The sequence below is a fragment of the Oncorhynchus keta genome, chromosome 35 (assembly GCF_023373465.1).
Source record: "Oncorhynchus keta strain PuntledgeMale-10-30-2019 chromosome 35, Oket_V2, whole genome shotgun sequence".
Classification (NCBI taxonomy): Eukaryota; Metazoa; Chordata; class Actinopteri; order Salmoniformes; family Salmonidae; genus Oncorhynchus; species Oncorhynchus keta.
Genome location: NC_068455.1, coordinates 7,899,344 through 7,923,262, shown reverse-complemented (window position 1 = coordinate 7,923,262; position 23,919 = coordinate 7,899,344).

The window sequence follows — 23,919 nt, the reverse complement described above, 5'->3', positions numbered from 1 at the left end:
TCACATGGGTCCATTAGACACAGAGCAGAGAGGCCTCCATCACACGGTGACATTAGACACAGAGCAGAGAGGCCTCCATCACACGGTGACATTAGACACAGAGCAGAGAGGCCTCCATCACATGGGTCCATTAGACACAGAGCAGAGAGGCCTCCATCACATGGGTCCATTAGACACAGAGCAGAGAGGCCTCCATCACATGGTGACATTAGACACAGAGCAGAGAGGCCTCCATCACATGGGTCCATTAGACACAGAGCAGAGAGGCCTCCATCACATGGGTCCATTAGACACAGAGCAGAGAGGCCTCCATCACATGGGTCCATTAGACACAGAGCAGAGAGGCCTCCATCACACGGTGACATTAGACACAGAGCAGAGAGGCCTCCATCACATGGGTCCATTAGACACAGAGCAGAGAGGCCTCCATCACATGGGTCCATTAGACACAGAGCAGAGAGGCCTCCATCACACGGTGACATTAGACACAGAGCAGAGAGGCCTCCATCACACGGTGACATTAGACACAGAGCAGAGAGGCCTCCATCACATGGGTCCATTAGACACAGAGCAGAGAGGCCTCCATCACATGGGTGACATTAGACACAGAGCAGAGAGGCCTCCATCACATGGGTCCATTAGACACAGAGCAGAGAGGCCTCCATCACATGGGTCCATTAGACACAGAGCAGAGAGGCCTCCATCACACGGTGACATTAGACACAGAGCAGAGAGGCCTCCATCACATGGGTCCATTAGACACAGAGCAGAGAGGCCTCCATCACATGGGTCCATTAGACACAGAGCAGAGAGGCCTTTGCTTATTTAGAGCATCACACACAAACACTCTACTACACACTCACTACACACTCATAAACAAACACAAACACACACACACAAATATGTATACACATAAACACAAACACCCTCTCCTCTTTCATCTGCTAAGCACCCCTCCAAGTGCCTGCTTCTCTCTGCCTGGGGTCGTGACACCCGCACCGGGAGAAGGGAGAGGCGTGAGCCCCCTACCCTACCCATCTGCTAAGCACCCCTCCAAGTGCCTGCTTCTCTCTGCCTGGAGTCGTGGAAGGAAACAAAGGGAAGGATGGATGGAGATGTAAACGAATAGAGACACAAACACTCAGAGCCAGTCAGAGCCGTGCTCCTTCCCAGAGAGAGACACTTCCCCTGGCCTAGCACCGGCTAGGAGAGAGGGGGGTTGGAGACCTCCTACTGCACAGACTCTCCCTCTAATTATAATAATGATACAAATATTAATGGATTTGTATAGCACCTTTATTTTCATTTTTTTTCTCTCTCTCTCTCTCTCTCTCTCTCTCTCTCTCTCTCTCTCTCTCTCTCTCTCTCTCTCTCTGTCTCTGTCTCTGTCTCTGTCTCTGTCTCTGTCTCTGTCTCTGTCTCTGTCTCTCTCTCTCTCTGTCTCTCTCTCTCTCTCTCTCTCTCTCTCTCTCTCTCTCTATTTCTCAAAACACACACCCCACCATGGCCTAAACTCACTACAGGATTAAAGGTGCTAGCTAGTTTGACTCACATTGACTCTGTACCGGTACCCCATGTATATAGCCTCCACATTGACTCTATACTGGTACCCCTGTATATAGCCTCCACATTGACTCTGTACCAGTACCCCTGTATATAGTCTCCACATTGACTCTGTACCGGTACCCCCTGTATATAGCCTCCACATTGACTCTGTACCGGTACCCCTGTATATAGCCTCCACATTGACTCTGTACCAGTACCCCTGTATATAGTCTCCACATTGACTCTGTACCGGTACCCCCTGTATATAGTCTCCACATTGACTCTGTACCGGTACCCCCTGTATATAGCCTCCACATTGACTCTGTACCGGTACCCCCTGTATATAGCCTCCACATTGACTCTGTACCAGTACCCCTGTATATAGTCTCCACATTGACTCTGTACCGGTACCCCCTGTATATAGCCTCCACATTGACTCTGTACTGGTACCCCTGTATATAGCCTCCACATTGACTCTGTACCGTACCCCCCTGTATATAGTCTCCACATTGACTCTGTACTGGTACCCCCTGTATATAGCCTCCACATTGACTCTGTACTGGTACCCCCTGTATATAGCCTCCACATTGACTCTGTACTGGTACCCCCTGTATATAGCCTCCACATTGACTCTGTACTGGTACCCCCTGTATATAGCCTCCACATTGACTCTGTACTGGTACCCCCTGTATATAGCCTCCACATTGACTCTGTACTGGTACCCCCTGTATATAGTCTCCACATTGACTCTGTACTGGTACCCCCTGTATATAGTCTCCACATTGACTCTGTACTGGTACCCCCTGTATATAGCCTCCACATTGACTCTGTACTGGTACCCCCTGTATATAGCCTCCACATTGACTCTGTACTGGTACCCCCTGTATATAGTCTCCACATTGACTCTGTACTGGTACCCCCTGTATATAGCCTCCACATTGACTCTTGACTCTGTGACTGGTACCCCCTGTATATAGCCTCCACATTGACTCTGTACTGGTACCCCCTAGCCTATATAGTCTCCACATTGATCTGACTCTGTACCGGTACCCCTGTGTATACATTGACTCTGTACCGGTACCTCCTGTATATAGTCTCCACATTGACTCTGTACCGGCACCCCCTGTATATAGTCTCCACATTGACTCTGTACCGGTACCCCTGTATATACCGGTACCCCCTGTATATAGTCTCCACATTGACTCTGTACCAGTACCCCCTGTATATAGCCTCCACATTGACTCCGGTACCCCCTGTATATAGTCTCCACATTGACTCTGTACCCCCTGTATATAGTCTCCACATTGACTCTGTACCGGTACCCCCTGTATATAGTCTCCACATTGACTCTGTACCGGTACCCCCTGTATATAGTCTCCACATTGACTCTGTACCGGTACCCCCTGTATATAGTCTCCACATTGACTCTGTACCGGTACCCCCCTGTATATAGCCTCCACATTGACTCTGTACCGGTTCCCCCTGTATATAGTCTCCACATTGACTCTGTACCCCCTGTATATAGCCTCCACATTGACTCTGTACCGGTACCCCCTGTATATAGCCTCCACATTGACTCTGTACCGGCACCCCCTGTATATAGTCTCCACATTGACTCTGTACCGGTACCCCCTGTATATAGCCTCCACATTGACTCTGTGTACCCCTGTATATAGTCTCCACATTGACTCTGTACGGTACCCCCTGTATATAGCCTCCACATTGACTCTGTACCGGTACCCCCTGTATATAGTCTCCACATTGACTCTGTACCGGTACCCCTGTATATAGTCTCCACATTGACTCTGTACCGGTACCCCCTGTATATAGTCTCCACATTGACTCTGTACCGGTACCCCCTGTATATAGCCTCCACATTGACTCTGTACCGGTACCCCCTGTATATAGTCTCCACATTGACTCTGTACCGGTACCCCCTGTATATAGTCTCCACATTGACTCTGTACTGGTACCCCCTGTATATAGTCTCCACATTGACTCTCGGTACCCCCTGTATATAGTCTACACATTGACTCTGTACCGGTACCCCCTGTATATAGTCTCCACATTGACTCTGTACCGGTACCCCCTGTATATAGTCTCCACATTGACTCTGTACCGGTACCCCCTGTATATAGCCTCCACATTGACTCTGTACCGGTACCCCCTGTATATAGCCTCCACATTGACTCTGTACCGGTACCCCCCTGTATATAGCCTCCACATTGACTCTGTACCGGTACCCCCTGTATATAGTCTCCATTGATCTGACGGTACCCCCCTGTATATAGCCTCCACATTGACCCCGGTACCCCCTGTATATAGTCTCCACATTGACTCTGTACCGGTACCCCCTGTATATAGTCTCCACATTGACTCTGTACCGGTACCCCCTGTATATAGCCTCCACATTGACTCTGTACCGGTACCCCCTGTATATAGCCTCCACATTGACTCTGTACCGGTACCCCCTGTATATAGTCTCCACATTGACTCTGTACCGGTACCCCCTGTATATAGCCTCCACATTGACTCTGTACTGGTACCCCCTGTATATAGTCTCCACATTGACTCTGTACCGGTACCCCCTGTATATAGTCTCCACATTGACTCTGTACCGGTACCCCCTGTATATAGTCTCCACATTGACTCTGTACCGGTACCCCCTGTATATAGTCTCCACATTGACTCTGTACCGGTACCCCCTGTATATAGTCTCCACATTGACTCTGTACCGGTACCCCCTGTATATAGTCTACACATTGACTCTGTACCGGTACCCCCCTGTATATAGTCTCCACATTGACTCTGTACCGGTACCCCCTGTATATAGTCTCCACATTGACTCTGTACCGGTACCCCCTGTATATAGCCTCCACATTAACTCTGTGTACCCCCTGTATATAGTCTCCACATTGACTCTGTACCAGTACCCCCTGTATATAGCCTCCACATTGACTCTGTACCGGTACCCCCTGTATATAGTCTCCACATTGACTCTGTACCAGTACCCCCTGTATATAGTCTCCACATTGACTCTGTACCGGTACCCCCTGTATATAGTCTCCACATTGACTCTGTACCAGTACCCCCTGTATATAGTCTCCACATTGACTCTGTACCGGTACCCCCTGTATATAGTCTCCACATTGACTCTGTACCAGTACCCCCTGTATATAGTCTCCACATTGACTCTGTACCGGTACCCCCTGTATATAGCCTCCACATTGACTCTGTACCAGTACCCCCTGTATATAGTCTCCACATTGACTCTGACCGGTACCCCCCTGTATATACCATTGACTCTGTAGTACCCCCTGTATATAGTCTCCACATTGACTCTGTACCGGTACCCCCTGTATATAGCCTCCACATTGACTCTGTACCAGTACCCCCTGTATATAGTCTCCACATTGACTCTGTACCAGTACCCCCTGTATATAGCCTCCACATTGACTCTGTACCGGTACCCCCTGTATATAGTCTCCACATTGACTCTGTACCGGTACCCCCTGTATATAGTCTCCACATTGACTCTGTACCAGTACCCCCTGTATATAGTCTCCACATTGACTCTGTACCGGTACCCCCTGTATATAGCCTCCACATTGACTCTGTACCGGTACCCCCCTGTATATAGTCTCCACATTGACTCTGTACCGGTACCCCCCTGTATATAGTCTGGCTATTGTTATTTTACTGCTGCTCTTTAATGACTTGTTACTTTTATTTCTTATCCGTATTTTTTAAAAATGCATTGTTGGTTAGGGTCTCGTAAGTATTTCACTGTAAGTTGTATTCGGCACATGTGACAAATACAATTTGATTTGATTTGAATTAACTCTGGGTCTTCCTTTCCTGTGGCGGTCCTCATGAGAGCCAGTTTCATCATAGCGCTTGATGGGTTTTGCGACTGCACTTGAAGAAACCTTACATTTCTTGACATTTTCATGATTGACTGACCTTCATATCTTAAAGTAATGATGAACTGCAATTTTTCTTTGCTTATTTGAGCTGTTCTTTCCTTAATATGGGCTTGGTCTTTTATAAAATAGGGCTATCTTCTATATACCACCCCTAGCTTGTCACAACACAACTGATTGGCTCAAACGCATTAAGAAAGAACGAAATTCCACAAATTAACTTTTAACAAGGCACACCTGTTAATTGAAATGCATTCCAGGTGACTAACTCATGAAGCTGGTTGAGAGAATGCCAAGAGTTTGCAAAGGTTTCACCAATACAAACAGTGGCTATTTGAAGAATCTAAAATATTAAATATGTTTGGATTTGTTTAACTTTTTGGTTACTACATGATTCCATACGGGTATTGCAAGCTCTTGAATGAGTAGGTGTGTCCAAACCTTTGACTGATACAGTATACACAGTGCCTTGAATTTTTCCACATTTTGTTAAGTCATTCTAAAATGGATTAAATAAATAAAATCCTCAACAATCTACATACAATACCCCATAATGACAAAACAAAAACAGGTATTATTTTTTCTTCCAATTGTATTAAAAATTAAAAACATACCCTCTGCTTTGACACTTGATGTTGAACTCAGGTCCTTTTTCTATTGATCATCTTTGAGATTTATCGACAACTTGATTGGAGTCCACCTGTGGTAAATTCAATTAATTGGACATGATTTGGAAAGGCACACACCTGTCTATATAAGGAACCACAGTTGACAGTGCATGTCAGAGAAAAAAACCAAGCCATGAGGTCATAGCAATTGTCCATAGAGCTCAGAGACAGGGTTTTGTTGAGGCACCGATCTGGGGAAGGGTACCAAAAAATGTCTGCAGCATTGAAGGTTCCCAAGATCAAAGTGACCTCCATTCTTAAACGGAAGAAGTTTGGAATCACCTAGACTCTTCCTAGAGCTGTCTGCCCGGCCAAACTGAGCAATCTGGGGAGAAGGGCCTTGGTCACGGAGGTGTAGTCACACTGATAGAGTAGTCACACTGACAGAGCTCTAGAGTTCCTGTGTGGAGATGGGAGAACCTTCCAGAAGGACAACCATCTCTGCAGCACTCCACCAATCAGGCCTTTATGGTAGAAGAGCCAGATGGAAGCCACTCCTCAGTAAAAGGCACATGACAGCCCGCTTGGAGTTTGCCAAAAAGCACCTAAAGGACTCCCAGATCATGAAAAACAAGATTTTTTGGTCTGATGAAACAAAGATTCAACTCTTTGGCCTGAAGGCCAAGCGTCACGTCTGGAGGAAACCTGGCACCATCCCTACGGTGAAGCATGGCGGTGGCAGTATCATGTTCTGGGGATGTTTTCACTGGCAGGGACTGGGAGAATAGTCAGGATCGAGGCAAAGATGAATGGAGCAAAGTACAGAGAGATCCTTGATGAAAACCTGCTCCAGAGCACTCAGGACCTCAGACTGGGGCGAAGGTTCACCTTCCAACAGGACAATAACCCTAAGCACACAGCCAAGACAAAGCAGGAGTGGCTTCGGGAAAAGTCTCTGAATGTCCTGGAGTGGCCCAGCCAGGGCCCGGACTTGAACCTGATCTATTATCTCTGGAGAGATCTGAAAATAGCTGTGCAGAAACACTCCCGATCCAATCTGACAGAGCTTGAGGGGATCTGCAGAGGAGAATGGGAGAAACTCCTCAAATGCAGGTGTGCCAAGCTTGTAGCTTCACACCCAAGAAGACTCTAAGGACCAGGCTAGACTGAAGGGGAAAGCTAAGGACAAGGCTAGACTGAGGGGTAAGCCTCTACGAAGCAGGCTAGACTGAGGGGGTAAGCTTCTAAGGACAAGGTTAGACTGAGGGGAAAGCCTCTAAGGACAAGGCTAGACTGAGGGGAAAGCCTCTAAGGACAAGGTTAGACTGAGGGGAAAGCCTCTAAGGACAAGGCTAGACTGAGGGGAAAGCCTCTAAGGACAAGGCTAGACTGAGGGGAAAGCCTCTAAGGACAAGGTTAGACTGAGGGGAAAGCCTCTAAGGACAAGGTTAGACTGAGGGGAAAGCATCTATGGACAAGACTAGACTGAGGGGGTAATCCTCTACGAAGCAGGCTAGACTGGGGGGGTAATCCTCTACAAAGCAGGCTAGACTGAGGGGGAAAGCCAGCAGGCTGGACTGAAGGGGAAAGCCTCTAAGAAGCATGCTAGATTGAGAGGGAACGCCTCTACGAAGGAGGCTAGATTGAGGGGGAAAGCATCTATGAAGCAGACTAGATTGGGGGGATAAGGCTCTACGAAGCAGGCTAGATTGAGGGGAAAGCTTCTACGAAGCTGGCTAGATTGAGGGGGTAAGCTTCTGAAGCAGGCTAGATTGAGGGGGTAAGCCTCTACGAAGTGGGCTAGATTGAGAGGTGAAAGCCTCTACGAAGCAGGCTAGACTGAGAGGAAAAGCCTCTGAAGCAGGCTAGGTTAAGGCGGTAAGCCTCTACGAAGCAGGCTAGATTAAGGCGGTAAACCTCTACGAAGCAGGCTAGATTGAGGGGGTAAGCCTCTCCGAAGCAGGCTAGATTAAGGCGGTAAGCCTCTACGAAGCAGGCTAGATTAAGGCGGTAAGCCTCTATGAAGCAGGCTAGATTAAGGGGGTAAGCTTCTACGAAGCAGGCTAGATTAAAGAGGTAAGCCTCTACGAAGCAGGCAAGATCCTTGTCTGGCTCTGCTGGCAGGCTAGATTAAGGCGGAAGCTACACAGGCTAGATTAAGGGGGTAAGCTTCTACGAAGCAGGCTAGATTAAAGAGGTAAGCCTCTACGAAGCAGGCTAGATTGAGGGGGTAAGCCTCTTAACCAGCAGGTAAGATTAAGACATCAGTGAGGCCCTTGCTTCCCCCTGCCAAGTCCTTGTCTGGCTCTGCTGGCCCGCCTGGTTAAATGACAGCTACACAGTCAAACGTCTATTATTCAGACCATGGCAGCTGGCCCATACCTGCGAGCGTCTTCAGGAGTGTGTGTGTGTGTGTGTGTGTGTGTGTGTGTGTGTGTGTGTGTGTGTGTGTGTGTGTGTGTGTGTGTGTGTGTGTGTGTGTGTGTGTGTGGCAGCTTGCCGAGCAGCCTGCGAGTGTGTTCAGGAGTGTTCTCTGTAATTGAGTAGAATAAGTCAGAGTGTTAGCAAGGGCAAAAGAGACATTTTTCCCCTCCTTTCTCCATTTCCCTCTTCTTCTTCCTCCTCCTCCTGCTCTTCCTCATCCATTCTGTTCCTCCTTCTCTTTCTCCTGCTCTTCCCCTTCCTCCTCCTCCTTCTCTTCCTCCTTCTATTCTTCCTCCTCCTCCTGCCCTTCCCCCTCCTCCTCCTTCTCTTCCTCCTTCTATTCTTCCTCCTCCTCCTGCCCTTCCCCCTCCTCCTCCTCCTTCTCTTCCTCCTTCTATTCTTCCTCCTCCTCCTGCCCTTCCCCCTCCTCCTCCTCCTCCTTCCTCCTCCTTCCTCCCCCTCCTGCCCTCCTCCTCCTCCTCCACCTCCTCTCCTCCTCTTCTTCCCCCTCCTCCTCTTCATCCTCCTCCTCCTCCTCCTCTTCCTCTTCCTCTCCTCCTCTTCATCCTCTTTCTCCTCCTCCACTTCCTCTTCCTCTTCCTCTTCCTCTTCCTCCTCCTCCTCTTCCTCCTCCTTCTCTTCCTCCTTCTATTCTTCCTCCTCCTCCTCCTCCTCCTCCTCCTCCTCCTGTCTTCTTTGTGTGAGACAGGTCTAAAGGGACATACTAGGGTGTCCAATAAAATGTGTATCTTTTGACCAATGGGTCCAATAGGATGTTAAAGAGCCACTGAACACGTTGATTGGCTCGTGTGTTTTTCTGTTACTCATTAGAACAATGGGATTTCAGTCTCGGAGGTGTTTCCTGACACATTCCTCGTTTGGTTAGTGATGTTTGTCCCACATGAGACACTGTAGCCTTTTTCACTTCCTTAAAATACCCCATAATGAATCTAAGAAAAGTCAAGAAATATGTAATTAATTTAGATGGGTTTTTTTTTTTTTTTGCAGAGGATCTTAGTTGCATAATTTTACTTCTAACTAAAGTGCAACTTTTTGTCTTATGTAAACAGAGTCAGAGCAGGTCTGTCTTTCTGCCTATGCTATTGGACAGAGAGCAATCATCACAGCAGTTCACCCCATGTTAGGGCAAATGGACATTGTAAAATCAAAACCCAACCTTTAGTTACCCTTTGTGACGCACGGATGTTCCAAACTCAGTTTTAAACGAGACTGACTTAGTTACCAAAATGATCCTATTTACACTTTGTAGTCCATTTGGACTGTAGAATAACGCTTTCTGTCTTATATCGGCACCACATAGACTGTTTTCAATGGGATTTGTTGCTTTTTAAAGGCAGTCTCTCTTCTGTTGTGTAGATAATCCTCTAAGAAAGCCACTGGTCCAAACCTCATGTCTCTATTTGTCACGTTCGTTATAAGGATCGTACCAAGACTGGAGGTCTGATGTGTGGGACCGGTACAGGTGGTACTGGGCTGATGACACGCACCTCAGAGAGAGTGCGGAGAGGAGGCACAGGACCTACTGGGCTGTGGAGGCGCACTGGAGGTCTAGAGCGTTGAGCTGGCACAACCCGTCCTGGCTGGGACAGGACGCACTGGGCTGTGCAGACACACCGGAGACACAGTGCATAGAACCGGCGCAGGATATCCTGGTCCAAGGAGGTGTACTGGAGTCCAGGAGCACTGAGCCGGCACCATCTTCCTGGCTGGATGCCCATTCCAGTCCGGCCAATGCGGGGAGCTGGAATAGAGCGCACGAGGCTATGAATGTGAACTGGAGACACCTTGTGCACATCACTGTGCACACGGTGCCTGACCAGTCACATGCTCCTCAGCTTGCCCGCTCTGCAACGCTCTCAATGCTAGCATTTCTCCCAGGAATCTTGCATCGAGCTCCTCACTAGACTCCCTGACTGGCTCTGGTTCAGCTCTCGGCTCCGCTGACCACTCTGTGTGCCCCTCTTGGGGTTTCTGTGGCCTACCTCGTTGGTATAACTCCTCGTTGCGTCGCCGTTCCGCTTTCGCTTTCTATTTCATCCTTCGGAAGGCGATACTCCCCAGCCTGCGTCCAGGGTCTTGGTCCATCCAGAATCTCCTCCCAGGTCCATTCCTCCTGAACACGCTGCTTGGTCCATTTTTGTTGGGATCTTCTGTCACGTTCGTTATAAGAATCGGACCAAGGCGCAGCGTGGTATGCGTACATTCTTATTTATTTAATGAATGAACACTGAACAAACTAACAAAATAACAAAACAAAACGTGAAGCTATAGAAACGAGTGCTGACAGGCACATAGACAAGATCCCACGAAACACAAAGGGGAAATGGCTGCCTAAATATGATCCCCAATCAGAGACAACAATACACAGCTGTCTCTGATTGGGAACCATATCAGGCCAACATAGAAATACAAAACCCCCTAGACCTACAACAACCCTAGGCATACAACACTAGTGTACCCACCCTAGTCACACCCTGACCTAACCAAAATATAAAGACAACAGAGATATCTCAGGTCAGGGCGTGACACTATTATAATCTGATCAGAAGTCATTGGAGTGTTTGTCCTTGGCCAAAATTAGTGTTACTAAACAAAATATATATTTTTTTTGGGGGTGCAATTCTGGTGCAATTCTGGGGTGCAATTAGCTGACAGGCGCACTTTCTTGTTGAATTTGTCAGATGGATATCGATTATGAGACAACACATGATTTTCATATTTTAATATATATATATTCGCTTTTCATATGAATTAGTGGTATACCTCGTCCAATGAAATGCTTACTTGCAGGTTCCTTCTCAACAATGCAACAACAACAAGAAATAACGGAAGATAACAGTACGAACATAAACTAAATGACTCATTAGAATGGAGTAAACAGTTTAGCAGAGTATAATACAGGAAGGCACAATTTAAAATCCAACATTTACACTTGAATTGTGCAATATAATAAGAGTCTGGCAACGACAGTTGTGAAGTGTGTGTGTGTGTGTAGCATTAATGTATATACAGTTGAGAAGTGTGTGTGTGTGTGTATAATGTATATACAGTTGTGAAGTGTGTGTGTGTAGCATGCATGTATATACAGTTGAGAAGTGTGTGTGTGTGTATAATGTATATACAGTTGTGAAGTGAGTGTGTGTAGCATGAATGTATATACAGTTGAGAAGTGTGTGTGTGTGTGTGTGTATAATGTATATACAGTTGTGAAGTGTGTGTGTGTGTATAATGTATAGACAGTTGTGAAGTGTGTGTGTGTATAATGTATAGACAGTTGTGAAGTGTGTGTGTATAATGTATATACAGTTGTGAAGTGTGTGTGTGTGTGTGTGTATAATGTATATACAGTTGTGAAGTGTGTGTGTGTGTATAACGTATAGACAGTTGTGAAGCGTGTGTGTGTGTATAATGTATATACAGTTGTGAAGTGTGTGTGTGTAGCATGAATGTATATACAGTTGAGAAGTGTGTGTGTGTGTGTGTGTATAATGTATATACAGTTGTGAAGTGTGTGTGTGTGTGTGTAATGTATATACAGTTGTGAAGTGTGTGTGTGTGTGTATAATGTATAGACAGTTGTGAAGTGTGTGTGTATAATGTATATACAGTTGTGAAGTGTGTGTGTGTGTATAATGTATAGACAGTTGTGAAGTGTGTGTGTGTGTATAATGTATAGCCAGTTGTGAAGTGTGTGTGTGTATAATGTATAGACAGTTGTGAAGTGTGTGTGTGTGTATAATGTATAGCCAGTTGTGAAGTGTGTGTGTATAATGTATAGACAGTTGTGAAGTGTGTGTGTATAATGTATATACAGTTGTGAAGTGTGTGTGTGTATAATGTATAGACAGTTGTGAAGTGTGTGTGTGTGTATAATGTATAGCCAGTTGTGAAGTGTGTGTGTGTATAATGTATAGACAGTTGTGAAGTGTGTGTGTATAATGTATAGACAGTTGTGAAGTGTGTGTGTATAATGTATATACAGTTGTGAAGTGTGTGTGTGTATAATGTATATACAGTTGTGAAGTGTGTGTGTGTATAATGTATATACGGTTGTGAAGTTTGTGTGTATAATGTATATACAGTTGTGAAGTGTGTGTGTGTGTATAATGTATAGACAGTTGTGAAGTGTGTGTGTATAATGTATATACAGTTGTGAAGTGTGTGTGTGTGTATAATGTATATACAGTTGTGAAGTGTGTGTGTGTGTATAATGTATATACAGTTGTGAAGTGTGTGTGTGTATAATGTATATACGGTTGTGAAGTTTGTGTGTGTGTATAATGTATATACAGTTGTGAAGTGTGTGTGTGTGTATAATGTATATACGGTTGTGAAGTGTGTGTGTGTGTATAATGTATATACAGTTGTGAAGTGTGTGTGTGTATAATGTATATACGGTTGTGAAGTTTGTGTGTGTATAATGTATATACAGTTGTGAAGTGTGTGTGTGTGTATAATGTATATACAGTTGTGAAGTGTGTGTGTGTATAATGTATATACGGTTGTGAAGTTTGTGTGTGTGTATAATGTATATACAGTTGTGAAGTGTGTGTGTGTGTATAATGTATATACGGTTGTGAAGTGTGTGTGTGTGTATAATGTATATACAGTTGTGAAGTGTGTGTGTGTGTATAATGTATATACAGTTGTGAAATGTGTGTGTGTGTATAATGTATATACAGTTGAGAAGTGTGTGTGTGTGTATAATGTATATACAGTTGTGAAGTGTGTGCGTGTGTATAATGTATATACAGTTGTGAAGTGTGTGTGTGTGTATAATGTATATACGGTTGTGAAGTGTGTGTGTGTGTATAATGTATATACAGTTGTGAAGTGTGTGTGTGTGTATAATGTATATACAGTTGTGAAATGTGTGTGTGTGTATAATGTATATACAGTTGAGAAGTGTGTGTGTGTGTATAATGTATATACAGTTGTGAAGTGTGTGTGTGTGTATAATGTATATACAGTTGTGAAGTGTGTGTGTGTGTATAATGTATATACAGTTGTGAAGTGTGTGTGTGTGTATAATGTATATACAGTTGAGAAGTGTGTGTGTGTGTATAATGTATATACAGTTGTGAAGTGTGTGTGTGTGTATAATGTATATACAGTTGTGAAGTGTGTGTGTGTATAATGTATATACAGTTGTGAAGTGTGTGTGTGTGTATAATGTATATACAGTTGTGAAGTGTGTGTGTATAATGTATATACAGTTGTGAAGTGTGTGTGTATAATGTATATACAGTTGTGAAGTGTGTGTGTGTATAATGTATATACAGTTGTGAAGTGTGTGTGTGTGTATAATGTATATACAGTTGTGAAGTGTGTGTGTATAATGTATAGACAGTTGTGAAGTGTGTGTGTATAATGTATATACAGTTGTGAAGTGTGTGTGTGTGTATAATGTATAGACAGTTGTGAAGTGTGTGTGTGTATAATGTATATACAGTTGTGAAGTGTGTGTGTGTGTATAATGTATATACAGTTGTGAAGTGTGTGTGTGTGTATAATGTATAGACAGTTGTGAAGTGTGTGTGTGTGTATAATGTATAGACAGTTGTGAAGTGTGTGTGTGTGTATAATGTATATACAGTTGTGAAGTGTGTGTGTGTGTATAATGTATATACAGTTGTGAAGTGTGTGTGTGTGTATAATGTATATACAGTTGTGAAGTGTGTGTGTGTATAATGTATAGACAGTTGAAGTCGGAAATGTACACCTCGGAAGCAGTGGCTAAGCCTAATACATGTAAACTCAGTTTTTCACAATTCCTGACATTTAATCCAAGTAAAAATTCCCTGTTTTAGGTCAGTAAGGATCACCACTTTATGTTAAGAATCTGAAATGTCAGAATAATAGTAGAGAGAATGATTTCCTTCATCTTTGATTTCTTTCATCACATTCCCAGTGGGTCAGAGGTTTACATACACTCAATTAGTATTTGGTAGCATTGCCTTTACATTGTTTAACTTGGGTCAAATGTTTTGGTAGCCTTCCACAAGCTTCCCATAATAAGTTGGGTGAATGAATTTTGGCCCATTCCTCCTGACAGAGCTGGTGTAACTGAGTCAGGTTTGTAGGCCTCCTTGCTCGCACACGCTTTTTCAGTTCGGCCCACAAATGTTCTATAGGATTGAGGTCAGGACTTTGTGATGGCCAGTCCAATACCTTGACTTTGTTGTCCTTAAGCCATTTTGCCACAACTTTGGAAGTATGCTTGGGGTCATTGTCCATTTGGAAGAACCATTTGCGACCAAGCTTTAACTGATGTCTTGAGATGTTGCTTCAATATACCCACATAATTTTCCTGCCCAATGATGCCATCTATTTTGTGAAGTAATCCTGCAGAAAAGCACCCCCACAACATGATGCTGCCACCCCCGTGCTTCACGGTTGGGATGATGTTCTTCGGCTTGCAAGCCTCCCCCTGTTTCCTCCAAACATAATGATGGTCATTATGACCAAATAGTTTTATTTTTGTTTCATCAGACCAGAGGACATTTCTCCAAAAAGTATGATCTTTGTCCCCCAGTGCAGTTGCAAACCGTAGTCTGGCCCTTATATGGCGGTTTTGGAGCAGTGGCTTCTTCCTTGCTGAGCAGCCTTTCAGGTTATGTCGATATAGGACTTGTTTTACTGTGGATATGGATACTTTTGTACCCGTTTCCTCCAGCATGTTCCCAAGGTCCTTTGCTGTTGTTCTGGGATTGATTTGCACTTTTCGCACCAAAGTATGTCCATCTCTAGGAGACAGAACGCGTCTCCTTCCTGAGCGGTATGACGGCTGCGTGGGCCCATGGTGTTTATACTTGCGTACTATTGTTTGTACAGATGAACGTGGTACCTTCAGGCGTTTTGAAATTGCTCCCAAGGATGAACCAGACTGGTGGAGGTCTACAATTTCTTTCCTGAGGTCTTAGCTGATTTATTTTGATTTCCCCATGATGTCAAGCAAAGAGACACTGAGTTTGAAGGTAGGCCTTGAAATACATCCACAGGTACACCTCCAATTGACTCAAATGATGTCAATTAGCCTATCAGAAGCTTCTAAAGCCATAACATTATTTTCTGGAATTTTCCAATCTGTTTAAAGGCACAGTCAACTTAGTGTATGTCAACTTCTGACACAATGGAATTGTGATACAGTGAATTATAAGTTAAATAATCTGTCTGTAAACAATTGTTGGAAAATTACTTGTGTCATGTACAAAGTAGATGTCCTAATCGACTTGCCAAAACTATAGTTTGTTAACAAGAAATTTGTGGAGTGGTTGAAAAACGAGTTTTAATGACACCAACCTCGGTCTATGTAAACTTCCGATTCAACTGTTTGTGTGTGTGTGTGTGTGTGTTCTACGGTCCGGAGAATCAGAGCAGGTGGTCAGTCCTGTTACGGTTAGAATCAGAGCAGGTGGTCGGTCCTGTTAGGGGTAGAATCAGAGCAGGTGGTCAGTCCTGTTACGGTTAGAATCAGAGCAGGTGGTCAGTCCTGTTAGGGGTAGAATCAGAGCAGGTGGTCAGTCCTGTTACGGTTAGAATCAGAGCAGGTGGTCAGTCCTGTTAGGGGTAGAATCAGAGCAGGTGGTCAGTCCTGTTAGGGTTAGAATCAGAGCAGGTGGTCAGTCCTGTTACGGTTAGAATCAGAGCAGGTGGTCAGTCCTGTTAGGGTTAGAATCAGAGCAGGTGGTCAGTCCTGTTAGGGTTAGAATCAGAGCAGGTGGTCAGTCCAGTTAGGGTTAGAATCAGAGCAGGTGGTCAGTCCTGTCCTGTTCAGTCCTGGGGTAGAATCAGGTGGTCAGTCCAGGTGGTCAGTCCTGTTAGGGGTAGAATCAGAGCAGGTGGTCAGTCCTGTTACGGTTAGAATCAGAGAAGGTGGTCAGTCCTGTTAGGGTTAGAATCAGAGTGGTCAGTCCTGTTAGGGGTAGAATCAGAGCAGGTGGTCAGTCCTGTAGAATCAGAGCAGGTGGTCAGTCCTGTTCAGAGCAATCAGAGAATCAGAGCAGGTGGTCAGTCCAGAGCAGGTGGTCAGTCCTGTTAGGGGTAGAATCAGAGCAGGTGGTCAGTCCTGTTACGGTTAGAATCAGAGCAGGTGGTCAGTCCTGTTAGGGGTAGAATCAGAGCAGGTGGTCAGTCCTGTTAGGGGTAGAATCAGAGCAGGTGGTCAGTCCTGTTAGGGGTAGAATCAGAGCAGGTGGTCAGTCCTGTTAGGGGTAGAATCAGAGCAGGTGGTCAGTCCTGTTAGGGGTAGAATCAGAGCAGGTGGTCAGTCCTGTTAGGGTTAGAATCAGAGCAGGTGGTCAGTCCTGTTAGGGTTAGAATCAGAGCAGGTGGTCAGTCCTGTTAGGGTTAGAATAAGAGCAGGTGGTCAGTCCAGTTAGGGTTAGAATCAGAGCAGGTGGTCAGTCCAGTTAGGGTTAGAATAAGAGCAGGTGGTCAGTCCAGTTAGGGTTAGAATAAGAGCAGGTGGTCAGTCCAGTTCAAGTATTCAGCAGTCTGATGGCTAGTAGATACCAACAGGCTCTGAGACAGTTTCTAACAGACCTCATGCTCTGATACCATCTGCCTGACGGTAAGGGAGAGAACAGCTCGTGGCTGGGGTGTGTGGGGTCCTTGATGATGCTTACTCAGGCACCGATTTTTTTAGTAAATGTCCTGGATGGGTGGGAGCACGTTCCCAGTGATGTACCGGTCCGTCTTCAACACCCGCTGGAGGGCCACGGTCCCAGTGATGTACTGGGCCGTCTACACCACCCACTGGAGGGCCATGGTCTCAGTGATGTACTGGTCCGTCTTCACCACCCGCTGGAGGGCCACGGTCCCAGTGATGTACTGGTCCGTCTTCACCACCCGCTGGAGGGCCACGGTCCCAGTGATGTACTGGTCCGTGTTCACCACCCGCTGGAGGGCCATGGTCCCAGTGATGTAAAGGTCCGTCTTCATCACCCGCTGGAGGGCCACGGTCCCAGTGTTGTACTGGTCCGTCTTCACCACCCGCTGGAGGGCCACGGTCCCAGTTATGTACTGGTCCGTCTTCACCACCCGCTGGAGGGCCACGGTCCCAGTGATGTACTGGTCTGTCTTCACCACCCGCTGGAGGGCCACGGTCCCAGTGATGTACTGGTCCGTCTTCATCACATGCTGGAGGGCCACGGTCCCAGTGATGTACTGGTCCGTCTTCACCACATGCTGGAGGGCCACGGTCCCAGTGATGTACTGGTCCGTCTTCATCACCCGCTGGAGGGCCACGGTCCCAGTGATGTACTGGTCCGTCTTCACCACCCACTGGAGGGCCACGGTCCCAGTGATGTACTGGTCCATCTTCATCACCCGCTGGAGGGCCACGGTCCCAGTGATGTACTGGTCCATCTTCAACACCCTGTGGAGGGCCACGGTCCCATTGATGTACTGGTCCGTCTTCACCACCCACTGGAGGGCCACGGTCCCATTGATGTACTGGTCCGTCTTCACCACCCACTGGAGGGCCACGGTCCCAGTGATGTACTGGTCCGTCTCCACCACCCACTGGAGGGCCACGGTCCCATTGATGTACTGGTCCGTCTTCACCACCCACTGGAGGGCCACGGTCCCAGTGATGTACTGGTCCGTCTCCACCACCCACTGGAGGGCCACGGTCCCATTGATGTACTGGTCCGTCTTCACCACCCACTGGAGGGCCACGGTCCCATTGATGTACTGGTCCGTATTCACCACCCACTGGAGGGCCACGGTCCCAGTGATGTACTGGTCCGTCTCCACCACCCACTGGAGGGCCACGGTCCCAGTGATGTACTGGTCCGTCTTCACCACCCGCTGGAAGGCCTTGATTTTGTGGATGGAGCAATTCCCGTACCAGGCTCTGATGCAACCGGTGAGGACGCTCTCAATGGTGCAGCAGTAGTATTTGGAGAGGACCCGGACAACACATTTCTTCAGCCGCCACAGGAAGTGGGATACTGCTGGTGTTGTTGGTCCATGACAAGACAGAAACAGAAAAAATGAAATGTTTATAAAACACTTTTTATTTCATTTCTTCTCATGTCTCAAAACCAACATCTGTGTCAGTAATTCCCTCATCAGGGTTCAGAAAAATGTGAGGCTTTTATTCATTCTGTGTTTAGACTATAAAATGATATATATATATATATTTTTTTTTCTCTCTCTCTCTCTCACTCTCTCTCTCTTCCCTCTTTCTCTTCCCTCTTTCTCTTCCCTCTCTCTCCATAGCCAGAATAATCTATTCTGCTCTGTTGAGTGGTCTCGTGGCCCTCCAAGCAGAAACAAAGGGTGAACTGAGGAAATGAACACTGGTCTCACCAGCCGAGGCTTCAGGGTCTGCCATCTGCCACACACACACACACACACACACACACACACACACACACACACACACACACACACACACACAGAGTGCCCACCTTCACAGCATATGTAGCCATGCCCTGGGTAACAGGAGAGGGGTGAAGGAGCACATATGTACCCCCGCCAGAGTGAGGGGGTGAGGGCAGGAAAGGACTGGAGGGGGAGGGGAGAGGAGAGGAGGGAGAGAGGAGACGAGAGGAGGGAGAGAGGAAAGGAGAGGAGGGAGAGAGGAAAGGAGAGGAGAGGATCCTGAAGGACAGCCAACAGTACTCCAGGCCTAGAGGCCAACACCAGCCTGACCACCAGGCCAGCACCAGCAGGACACACACACACACACCCCTACAGACACACACACACATCCCTACACACACATCCCTACACCCCACCCCCCCATTGGCCCCTTACACAGCCCCATCTACCTCCCAAACGGGCCACCAAGGTCGTCACAGACAGAGGGCTGGTGGGGCCTGCATGGATAGATGGATGGAGGAAGGAAGGGAGGGAAGAAGGGAGGAAGAGGGATTTGGCACTGTCACTTACACACTCTCTCTCTCTCTTCTCAGTCTGTGAAAACATGCCTCAGGGCATCCTCTGCCACAGAAGGCAGAAAAAACGAGTGTGGCTTTTTCATCCCTTCATCCACCACACTCTCTCTCCTCCAAACGTGTGTGTGTATGTGTGTGTGTGTGTATGTGTGTGTGTGTGTACATGCTGTGTGCATGCTGTGGGGTCTGCTGACAGCAGTGGACACATTTATTTGAATGAAAATTAATAATATTCATGATTGTGGTACAGTAAAATATGTAATAAATGTTTTTTTTTATACAAACGTTCAACCAGGAAGTTCCCGAAAGCTTGTTTAACTTCATCAAGCAGCGTAACTCTGTTAACTATTTATATGGTCGTAGTGGGAATGACCACAAACGTATCATTATCAGCGTCTCGTTTCTTCTCCTTCCTGTTAGCCACGTGCCGAAATGTCATTCACCTGTTGACTTTTAGCCTATAAAGTACGAGAAGGGAATTCACAGTGGTTCCAGGAGCTCCTACAGGACTCACTCCCAAACGAGGGCATACTTTTCTCGGGAGAAGAGGTTGTTTCTCCGAGAGGGAAGAAAAGGCTTCTGAATCCTGCTTTCGCTAGTCCCAAGGACTCCAGTCTACACCTGGATGGCAGGTGGTTTCCCCCCGGTGATGCGTTGTGCAGAACTCACTACCCTCTGTTTAATCCCAGGAGAAGAGAGCTTGATAATCGTTAAGATTGGGTGGTTACCCGGCATTCTACGTTAATATAAAACGTCATTTATTTCAGCTATCAGGGTGGATTTATTGTTAATGCTCATTTTACAGATAGTCTTGAGAATTATAATTCATAATTAGCCAATAAATAGGCATTTTTATACATCCTTTCAGTGTAGCATCTATTGTGCTGCACAAATTGCAAGCTCTGAACCTGGGTCATAGCAGCTAGCTAGCTGCTATCCGAGTAGGTACCCCTGGCTAATGTCTCTGTCCCGAAGCAAGCACCAATTAGCCTGGAGCTAGCCTATGCTAAGCCCATCTCCTGGCTACCTGAAGAGGTCCATCAGCCACTCCTTGGGCTACAATTTCTATTTTGCCAATTGGCCTGGACCCCTTTTACTGCTAACACGGAGCCCCCACGATCTATCACTATTGGTCTACTGACGTAATCCACCCGAGGGGGTTTCAACAGGCTCCTCCGTCGCAACGTCCCCTGAAGGCCCATCCGCTAGCCTGCTAGCCACGGCCTGCTCGCCACGGCCTGCTAGCCACGGCCTGCTAGCTGTCTGAATCGCCGCGTCTCCAATTCGCCTAGCTACCCACTGGAGCCTATGATCACTCGGCTACGCATGCCTCTCCCTAATGTCAATATGCCTTGTCCATTGATGTTTTGGTTAGTGATTATTGTCTTATTTCACTGTAGAGACTCCAGCCCTGCTCAATATGCCTTAGCTAACACTTTAGTTCCATCTTCCACGGTGACCTCATCTGGTTTAAATTATGTCTCTAGAGACAAAACCTCTCTCATCGTCACTCAATGCCTAGGCTTACCTCCACTGTACTCACATCATACCCTTGTCTGTACATTATGCCTTGAGTCTATTCTTCCGAACCCAGAAACCTGCTCCTTTTACTCTCTGTTCCGAACGCACTAGACGACCAGTTATTTTAGCCTCTAGCTGTACTCTTATCCTACTCCTCCTTTGTTCCTCTGGTCATGTAGAGGTTAATCCAGGCCCTACAGCCCCCAGCATCACTGCAGCCCCCAGCATCACTGCAGCCCCCAGCATCACTGCAGCCCCCAGCATCACTGCAGCCCCCAGCATCACTGCAGCCCCCAGCATCACTGCAGCCCCCAGCATCACTGCAGCCCCCAGCATCACTACCATTCCCCAGGCCTCCTCATTTGTTGACTTTTGTAACCGTAAAAGCTTTGGTTTCTTGCATGTTAACATTAGAAGCCTCCGCCTTATTAAGTTTGTTTTATTCACTGCTTTAGCACACTCCGCCAACCCCGGTGTCCTAGGCGTCTCTGAATCCTGGCTTAGGGAGGCCACCAAAAATCCTGAAATTTCCATCCCTAACAATAACATTTTCCAAACCAGATAGAACTGCCAAATGGGGCGGTGTTGCAATCTACTGCAGAGATAGACTGCAGAGTTCTGTCTTCCTATCCAGGTCTGTGCCCAAACAATTCGAGCTTCCACTTTAAAAATCCACCTTTCCAGAAACAAGTCTCTCACTGTTGTCGCCGTTATAGACCCCCTCGGCCCCCAGTTTTGCCTTTGACACCATACGTGAATTGATCGCCCCATCTATCTTCTGAGATTGTACTGTTAGGTGACCTAAATTGGGACAAGCTTTATACCTCGGCTGTCCTACAATCTCAGCTAGATGTCCTCAGTCTCACACAAATCATCAAGGACCCTACCAGGAATAACCCTAAATCCGTAACCATCTTAGATATCATCCTGACCATCCTGCCCTCTAAAAACACCTCTGCTGTCTTAAACTTAAAAAAGATGAGAGAGGCCTGTAATTTTCATCATAGGTACACTTAAACTATGACAGACAAAATTACAAAAAATCACATTATAGGATTTTTAATGAATTTATTTGCAAATGATGGTGGAAAATAAGTATTTGGTCAATAACAAAACTTTATCTCAATACTTTGTTATATACCCTTTGTTGGCAATGACAGAGGTCAAACGTTTTCTGTAGGTCTTCACAAGGAAAAGGGTAACTCTCAATCCCAATTTCAGTCTTTGACCAACCCCTTAAAAAAAATTATGAAGTTATTAATAACATTTTGAATTGTGTACCAATACACCCTAACCTAACCTCACTAACGATACAACGAGGGAAACCGCTCAGGGATTTCACCATGAGGCCATTTCTGATTTTAAAACGGCTACAGAGTTTAATGGCTGTGGTATGAGAAGACTGAGGATGGATCAACAACATTGTAGTTACTCCACAGTACTAACCTGATTGACAGAGTTTAATGGCTGTGACAGTAGAACACTGAGGATGGATCAACAACATTGTAGTTACTCCACAATACTAACCTAAATGACAGTGAAAAGAAGGAAGCCTGGACAGAATAAAAAACATTCCCAAAACATTTATCCTGATTGCAACAAGGCACTAAAGTTATACTGCAAAAAAAATGTGGCAAAGCAATTCACTTTTTGTCCTGAATAAAAAGCGCTTTAGTTGGGGGCAAATCCAACACGTCACTGAGTGATGTGGTGTAGAAGAAAGTGCCTTAGAAAGCTACAAATGCCTCCGTTGGTTGGTATGGTCAGTCCAATATCTACAGTAAAAACACAGGACAGGTAAACAGGAAGGAATTGCCACTCTGCAGCAAAGTCATAATACCCATGAAACCTAGCAGTCAAAACAGAGAAATGGTTCCAATTGTTCATTTCGTTATTTATACAACCTCTTAGTAGTAGTGTTCACTCCTGGCTCGGTCTGCTCCAAAATCCTCCTTTACAGAATTTTTTTTTCTTTCTTCTATCTTCTCGTGAATGATTTTTCGTTATTTATACAACCTCTTAGTAGTAGTGTTCACTCCTGGCTCGGTCTGCTCCAAAATCCTCCTTTACAGGAAATGATTTTTTTTTCTTCTATCTTCTCTCATGAATGATTTTTTATCGGTATCATCTCATGGGTATGATTCTTATTGGCTACAAATATATAAAAAAATGTATATATATAAAAACAAATGGAATGAAGCTAAGCACTGGCAAAATCCTACAGGAAAACCTGGTTCAGTTGGTGCTTTCCAACAGACACTGGGAGACAAATTCGCCTTTTTAGCAGGACATTTACCTAAAACACAAGGCCACATATACACTGGGGTGGCTTACCAAAGGCAACATTGAATGTTCCTGAGAGGCCTAGTTACAGTTTTGACTTAATTAAATCGGCTTTAAAATCTATGGCAAGACATGAAAATGGCTGTCTGGTAATGATCAAGAACCAACTTGACAGAGCTGAAAGAAATGCCTTTAGATACTCACCCTGAAAGACTCACAGCTGTAATCGCTGCCAAAGGGGATTCTGACATGTATTGACTCAGGGGGTTGAATACTTGTTAGACATTTTCTTCCACTTTTGAGTATTTTGTGTAGATCGTTGACAATTAAATCAGTTCGTATCCCTCTTTGTAACACATCACAATGTAGAAGAAAAGTGATGTGAATATTTGTTGAAGGCACTGTATATGTGTAAGGGTTATTTCAATGTCTTTATGGACAAGTGGTGTGTATCCACTGGGATTCTCTGCCTCTAACCCTATTACAGGAGCTGAGTCACTGGCATACTGAGGCTCTCTCATGCCGTCCCTGGAAGGGGTGCGTCACCTGAGTGGGTTGATTCACTGTTGTGGTCATCCTGTCTGGGTTGGCGCCCCGCCCTTGGGTTGTGCCGTGGCGGAGATCTTTGTGGGCTATACTCAGCCTTGTCTCAGGATGGTAAGTTGGTGGTTGAAGATATCCCTCTAG